This window comes from Strix uralensis, chromosome 36 (assembly GCF_047716275.1).
Source record: "Strix uralensis isolate ZFMK-TIS-50842 chromosome 36, bStrUra1, whole genome shotgun sequence".
NCBI lineage: Eukaryota > Metazoa > Chordata > Aves > Strigiformes > Strigidae > Strix > Strix uralensis.
Genome location: NC_134007.1, coordinates 609,531 through 617,343, shown reverse-complemented (window position 1 = coordinate 617,343; position 7,813 = coordinate 609,531).

The window sequence follows — 7,813 nt, the reverse complement described above, 5'->3', positions numbered from 1 at the left end:
ATCCGGGTCTCTGGAGGTGGGTCGCCTTGGGGACAACCCTGTGGGGTGACGGCGTGAATTTGGGCCATTGCAGGTGACAATGGTCCCACTCGGTGCCTCCCCTCCTGTGGGATCCACGGTGACGTGTGGGAACGTCCTCTGCCCGCTGCTCTTCGGCTGGTGTCCCTCACTCCTCCACGTCCTCGCGGCTGCCGTGATGTTTGTCACCGTTGTGGGGTCTCCTGAGTGTGAGTCCTGGATTTGGGACCCCCACGAAGGGCTGGGTGAGCCCAAAACGGCTCCGATGGGTGCTGGGGTCTCCCGGGTCTCTGCAGGGTGGCCCTGGAGGGGAGGTGTGTGTCCCCAGCAGAGCTGATGCTTGTGTCCCCGCAGGGCAGCTCTGCTGGGACCTGGCTGGGTATTTCCTGCGTCCCTTCGGCAAAGGGGTCCAGAAAGTGGAGGGAACGGCGCGCTTCCAATGGGGACCCTCTGTGGGATGAATCGAGGGGTCCTGTGCCGCACCCTGACATCGTTATCAATAATAACAACTTCCGAGGTTGTGAAAGCCTTTCAGGCAGGAAAGTTTTGTAGAAGGCCCACAATAACCTTCTGCTAAGGGCCAGCAGGTGTCAGCAGAAAACACAGAATTAACTAATGTCTTACTGGAGCACAGCAGACAAGACAGATAATCAAAAGGCCACTGCAGGAGTGTGACTGATTTGTTATTAATTTGAGCTGATTTTAATGATATTTGGTGATTTGGATTTAAATAAGGAATGATTTAGAGTAACCATAGAACCAGTTATGCTGCTACAAAGTCCTTTGTGAAGTCCCAGGCTAAGGCCACGTAGACTAGTAGTAATCATTAACCGGATTTCTAGTCAAAGAATAAGACTCATGATGAAGTGCCATTGTTAGACTGCACGCTCAGGATGATTTATTGCCCTGTAGACCAGGTGTTCTAAAAGTTGCATTGTGAAAGGACCTCGAAGCATGTTAAAATTGCAATGTGAGCCAAAATCCTTGAGCCAAGGGCATTGGAGGGTCTTTGTTTTAGGTCAGCAGTCTGTGGTGGTCACAAAAGCGACCCCCTGACTCATTTCAGGACTCTGGTGCGCATGACCAGAAAGAGGTGGGAATAAGAAAATGAGTTATGGGAATGAGCATGTTTGTGTATGAGAACTTGATTAATATGTCTGACTCTCCATCATTTACCAGCAGTCCTGGCTGACCGGGGAGGTCCCGACAGATTGGAAACTGGCCAATGTGATGCCCATCTATAAGAAGGGTCGGAAGGATGATCCGGGAAATTACAGGCCTGTCAGCTTGACGTCGGTGCCTGGGAAGCTGGTGGAGCAGCTCATCCAGAGTACCATCACACAGCACATGCGGGAAAACCAGGTGATCAGGCCCAGTCAGCATGGGTTTATGAAAGGCAGGTCCTGCCTGACAAACCTGATCTCCTTCTACGACAGGGCAACTTCCTTATTGGATGAGGGGAAGGCTGTGGATGTTGTCTACCTCGACTTCAGTAAGGCCTTTGACACCGTTTCCCACAGCATTCTCCTGGCAAAACTGACTGTTTGCAACTTGGATGGGCACACGCTTCGCTGGCTAAAAAACTGGCTGGATGGCCGGGCCCAGAGAGTTGTGGTGAACGGAGTTAAATCCGGTTGGCGACCGGTCACGAGTGGTGTCCCCCAGGGCTCGGTTTTGGGGCCACTTCTGTTTAACGTCTTTATTGATGATCTAGATGAGGGGATCGAGTGCACCCTCAGTAAGTTTGCAGACAACACCCAGTTGGGTGGGAGTGTTGATCTGCTCGAGGGTAGGGATGCTCTGCAGAGAGATCCGGACAGGCTGGAGCGATGGGCTGAGGCCAACTGTATGAGTTTCAATAAGGCCAAATGCCGGGTGCTGCGCTTGGGCCACAACAACCCCCAGCAGCGCTACAGGCTTGGGGAGGAGTGGCTGGAGAGCTGCCAGTCAGAGAGGGATCTGGGGGGGTTGATTGACAGCTGGCTGAACATGAGCCAGCAGTGTGCCCAGGTGGTCAAGAAGGCCAATGGCATCCTGGCTTGTGTCAGAAATAGTGTGGCCAGCAGGGACGGGGAAGTGATCCTGCCCCTGTACTCGGCACTGGTGAGGCCGCACCTCGATTACTGTGTTCAGTTTTGGGCCCCTCACTACAAAAAGGACATTGAATGACTCGAGCGTGTCCAGAGAAGGGCAATGAAGCTGGTGCAGGGTCTGGAGCACAGGTCTGATGGGGAGCAGCTGAGGGAACTGGGGTTGTTTAGTCTGGAGAAGAGGAGGCTGAGGGGAGATCTCATTGCCCTCTACAACTACCTGAAAGGAGGTTGCAGAGAGCTGGGGATGAGCCTCTTTAACCAAGTATTGAGTGATAAGACAAGAGGGAATGGCCCTAAGTTGCGCCAGGGAAGGTTTAGACTGGATATTAGGAAGTATTTCTTTACAGAACGGGTTATTAGGCATTGGAATGGGCTGCCCAGGGAGGTGGTGGAGTCCCCATCCCTGGAGGTGTTTAAGAGTAGGGTCGACAGCGCTGAGGGATCTGGTGTAGTTGGAAACTGCCAATGATAGGTTAATGGTTGGACTAGATGATCTTCAAGGTCCTTTCCAACCTAGATGATTCTGCGATTCTGTGATTCTGTGACTGTATCCAATATAATCAGCATGCTACTCCAGTTAGGGGTGCGCTATTGGTGAGATGACTCCCCTGCGCACCCGGCCATTAATACAGGAGTGTCTGCTCATCTACATCACATCCGTGTCAATAAGACCTTTTATCGCATTTTGGTGAAACTTTCATGCACCCTTTCAGTTTAAAGCTTCTTTCCAGGTTGCCCAGCCTGTTAGCAAAGGTAGTTTTGTCCCACTTCATCAGGAGAATCCCATCTCTTCCTCAGGGAGGGTCTGAAGGTCATAGAAACCCATTACTAACACCAATGGCACAATTGTCTACCTGCAGGGTCTGTTCCCTTTGCCACCCACCAGCAGGACTGAGAAGAAGATCACCTGCCCCCGAATGCCTTTGAACATCGTGTCCAGAGTCATGTTGTCATGCCTGACACTTTCCAGGTGCCCTGGGGCAGGATCAATGGTGCTCGTGTGGAAGAGCAGCTGGGGAAACATTCCAAGGGCTGGACAAGCTTCAGCAGCCTCTCAGCACTGCACCCTTGGGTGAAGGAGAGCTGACAGGGCTCCTCGGAACCTGCTGGAGCAACAAAGGCAGCACCGAGGGAGAGACATCAGTAAAGGAGGGGAGATGCTGGGGGAGAGAGAGGTGGGATAGTACGTTGGTGACTATACTCTGGTGAGGAACTGTGGGAGAGAGGCAAGTCGACATCGGCCTGTCAGCCTTGCACAGCCTCTGAGAAGCAGCAGGGCTTTGATGAGGAACAGGCCTTGGAAGAAAGATAAGAGACTGTTGAGTTGTGCCAAGGTGGCAAAGGAAAACAACGGAGAGCTGCAACACTGAGCTGTGGGAAAGTGCTGAACTGTGAGAAGTTACCACCGCGTGAACAGCGCATGAACGAGAGGGTGATTGGTCTGCACAGCGCGTGTTAGAGTGGTCTTATGCCGATAGGAGAAAAGGTTGATAACTGTCTAATTGCTGATTTGCTAATTATGAAGTAAGAGCTTTGGCAAGAGCAGAAGTATGTACTATTGGAAAAATAAAGGATCTTTCCTTCTGCACTTCACAGAGAGTCCATGCCTCGGTTGCCAAAACTCCCTGCCCAGAAAAAGAAAGACCTGCTCATGAGCCCCAACAAGCTGCTGAGCTCCCCTCTTGCAACCTCTTGCTGTTACAGAACCTTTCTTGCTCATCAAGAACATGGTGACATCTGTGACGCAGGAGATCATCCCCTGTCTCCAGTCTGAGCATCTCCCCAGTCAACCAGTCAGGCCAAGGAGTGGCACATACTGGACTGTAGTCCCACAGCCATGTGCACATCCCAGCCCCCTGCAGACCTGCTGCCTCCCCATGGCTCCCCAGGGACGCACCTCCAGAGAAGTTTGGCTTTTGTTGTGACTGAGTGTAAGTGAGAGGAGGGGAGAGGGAGAGACTGTCTGTCCAAGCAAGGTTACTGCCTTGTCAGCATTGAGCATGAGCTTGACAATGCCTGTCCGCAGGGGTAGTGCCTGCAGGACTGTCACTGCTCCAGAAGAGACCTTCTAGGTCTGGAGCAAGAATGGGAGAGTCACTGCTGAGGATGGGCTTTGGGGCCACGTGTGCAAAGCAGAACAGAGGAGCAGTCCATCTCCTTAACTCCACTCAACCACTCCAGACGTTCATGGTGACTGTGGTCTGGTTTTTGTTGCCCCAAACACTCTCTGCCAGGCAGGGGCTCAGCAGGGAAAAATCTATGGCACTGGCAGCACAGTTGCCCCAGGTTTACCACCATGAAGACACCATCCCTGCATGTGGTCAAGCAATCAGCCTTGGAGTTAACAGCTGAACATGCTCACCCACCCTGCCACAGAGCCCAGCCAGGGCTGTCCCAGGCACTGCTTTGCTGTCAGGACAGTCCTCAGCTCGGAAGGAGTGGGAAGGTCCATGAGCCCAACCCACACCCTCAGCCCCAGGGAGATGGACACCTGCTGTTCACCTCACCTCCAGGGATGCTGGTGGGAAGAGTGGTGCAGGGGGAGGCCCAGTGACTGGAGGAGGGGTTATAGGATTTCAGTCCCCATATGCCCCCACCGCACCCCCTGGGGTGCCATCAGTGCCTGGGGGCAGCTCAGCCCAGGGGAGGGATTTTACCTCACCCCAGGGAGTGAATTACCCTCACCCTGTTGCACTGCTCCTGCTGTAGAGTTTGGGACAGATGTGGCACAGAGGGGTGTTGCACTGGGGGGCAGAGGAGGCTCAGGGGTTTTCTCCTCTCCATCGACCAACCCCAGAAGGGGCCAGAGCATGGGAGAAGTGCCTGCAGCAAGAGCCTCCTCCTGCCCCATTGCCCTGCAGAGACGTTAAAGGGGCAGCACTCTGCAGTGCAGCCCTCTGCCAGGATCAGGCCCCAGCGCAGAGGCAGTCCTGACTTCCCTCGGCTCAGGAAAATTCCAGTGCTGTTTTCTGCAGAGGGTCCCTGGACACCCAGAGGACACCAGGGCTGTGATGTCACAGACACATCATGGGAGGAGAGGGTCTCTCCTGCTGGCAGGTATCACAGGGATGGAGCCGAGCATTTGCTTGGCATGGGGGAGGTCCTGGGTTCACTCCCCGGCATCTCCAAGGGTGTTTGTGCCCTGACAGCCCAGCCTCAGGCAGGTGTGGGCTGCAGTTCAGGCACTGGTCCTCTCCAGGCCCTGAGGGCCTGTCTTGCCCACCCAGGGCTCATCTGGGAGGGGATGAGGGCAGTGGGAGGGCTGTGTGTGCCGCCTCTGCTAAGCCCCTCTTGGAGGAGAAGAGGGCGGCTGTGCTGGACCTGAACTCAGGTCACTGCCCTGTGCCACAGACCCTCCACCCACCACCCACGGACAACGTTGGCAGCGGAGTGTGCTCCTTTGTGGGGAGAGCTCAGGGAGGGGAAAGATGTCAGCAGCACGCTAGGAATCCTTTCTGGCTGCACTGAGAGATGTGTTGTGAGTGTGCTGGTCCAGCCCAGGTGTCCTTTGGGACCAGGGACACACTGCCCTGGTGGCTTCCCAGGGGTGAGGGTCTGAGATTGTCCTTTCTCCAGGCGGAGATCCCATACCACATGGGAAGCCTCCTCTGTGCCAGCAGGTAGCAAGGTCAGAGCTGGATGAGCCTGGCAGGGCTGTGGGACTCCCAGCTGGAGCAGACGCATTTCTTACCCCAACCCTGTCTCCAGGTCCTTCTCCTTCCACCATCACCACTGGTTTGAGCAGAGCCTCAGCTCAGGGAACCTGGAGATGCTGAGGTCAGGCACAGCCCTGCCAAGGGGTGAGTGGCAGGGCCGGTGCCCACTTCTTCTTCCCGGGGTGTTTGGTGTCTCCGTCCAACCTGTGTTGGTGGGATTGGAGAGGCACAGGTCTGTCCACAGCCACACAGAGGTGGCGATAGCCAGGAGATGGTGCCTTGGCTGCTTCCCCAGCAAGACACTGGCAACTAAGTTGGGGTGTGAGACACGAACTTTCACTTCATGGTGCCCAGCCTCTGGGCATGGTGAGCCCAAACTCAGAGAAATAAGGCTGGTCTCCCATGGGCTTTCCACATCTGAGCTCTGCCCAGTGTGGGGCTGCAGTGCTGAGGGTTGGGGTCTCACTGCGACCCCCCTCAGGTAGGTCCTCAGGAGCTGCAGGAGCACCCACAGCTCTGGGACACAGTGACAATCCTGCTTGGCTGCAGAGAATGGACCCACCGCCAGGGCCAGACTGTTCAGGTCCCCAAATGCCATGAAACAGGTTCCTTCTGCTCAGGGGTGTTGCCCCTCCAGCGTATACAGGCCTGGGGCTTCTTTCTCCCAGAAGGAAGAGGCAAACCTCTACCAGCTGCCAGAGTAAGGGAGAGATATTATACCTGTGGGAGGGCAGAGTTGGTGGGGAGGTGGCATGGAACAGGCACTGGGCTCTTCTCCCCAGTCCCCACTTGGGGCACCTTGAGTCCATACTGCCCATAGGCGTCCAGCATCCTGTGTCCAGAAGATAACACTCCCTTCTTCTTTACTTCACTTTCAGACCTTATTTCTCTGAGACACAGGGCTGGAGCTTATCCCAGTGGGAGTTTTGCAGGGGATGGAGGCTGTGTTTGCAATGCCCATGTATGTCACCCATCAGCGTGGGGATCTTGCCCTGGGAACTCTGGTCTCCCATGGGGGCTGCCAGCAAGAAGGCTTCCGGGTGTGGGGCAGAGGGATGTGTGAACCTCAGCTCCCCCCAGCTCCCCCCAGGGTCACCCCAGGGGTGGAGGAACTCCCAGCAGGGAATGGGGCAACACTGCAATAGGAGAGGATGTTGCCAACATCTGCCTCCTCCCCGCTTCTGCTCCAGGGCCAGATCCTGCTGTTTGCAGGGCTGCAGAGCTGCAGCTGCTCCCCACAGGGAATCCTGCCACAGACACCCAACGCACATTCCAGCCCGTGGCAGAGAAGCCTGTTGGAGAAGATCTGGCAGGGTGTGGAGAGCAGCGAGGGCAGTTTGTCAGTTTGGGCGCCAGGTCCTGCGCAGGTGTCAAACCCTTCTTCCGGCCTGGCTCCGGCATGAGAGGATTCTCTGCCCATGGGCACTGGGGCAGGTGAAACCCCAGCTAAGGGAGAGGGACCCTGGCTCAGCTCTCAGCAGCACCTGTTTTAGTGGAGGGACACAAAATCTCCACTGCCATGGAAATGTGCCCACATGAGCAGCTGCCTGGATGGGCCCTTCTCCAGGCCAGGAGCTCGACCAGGAGCAGGAGGAGGGGGACCAGGGCTGCCACAGGTCTGCAAAGCAGCAGGAACAGCCCATGGAGACGGGTCCTGGCAGAGCGTGAGGAGAGGGAATCCCAGCCCTATGTGTCCAGATAGTGGCTCTGCACTCTGTGCTGGGGTACTGGGGAGTAGAGCTGCCTCCTAAGCACTGGGGGAGGAGGTCCACGGGCCACGATCCTCCCTGGTCTGGCTGGGGTGTTCAGGGCCCTGTGGTCACCTTAGGCTCACTTCTATGAGCCAAAAGCCCAGGGCTTCCCCTGACATGGCAGCTCTGTCATGGCCTCTGCACTGTGGGACCAGCGTGGCTGAGGCACGGCGTGGAGGAAAGAGCAGCTGGAACCCTCAGGTGAGGAGATGGGTGCTCCCACCGGGGTACATCAAGGGACCTATCAGAGACACATTTTGACTAGAAACTGCCTGTGGCCAGCAGGATGGAAATA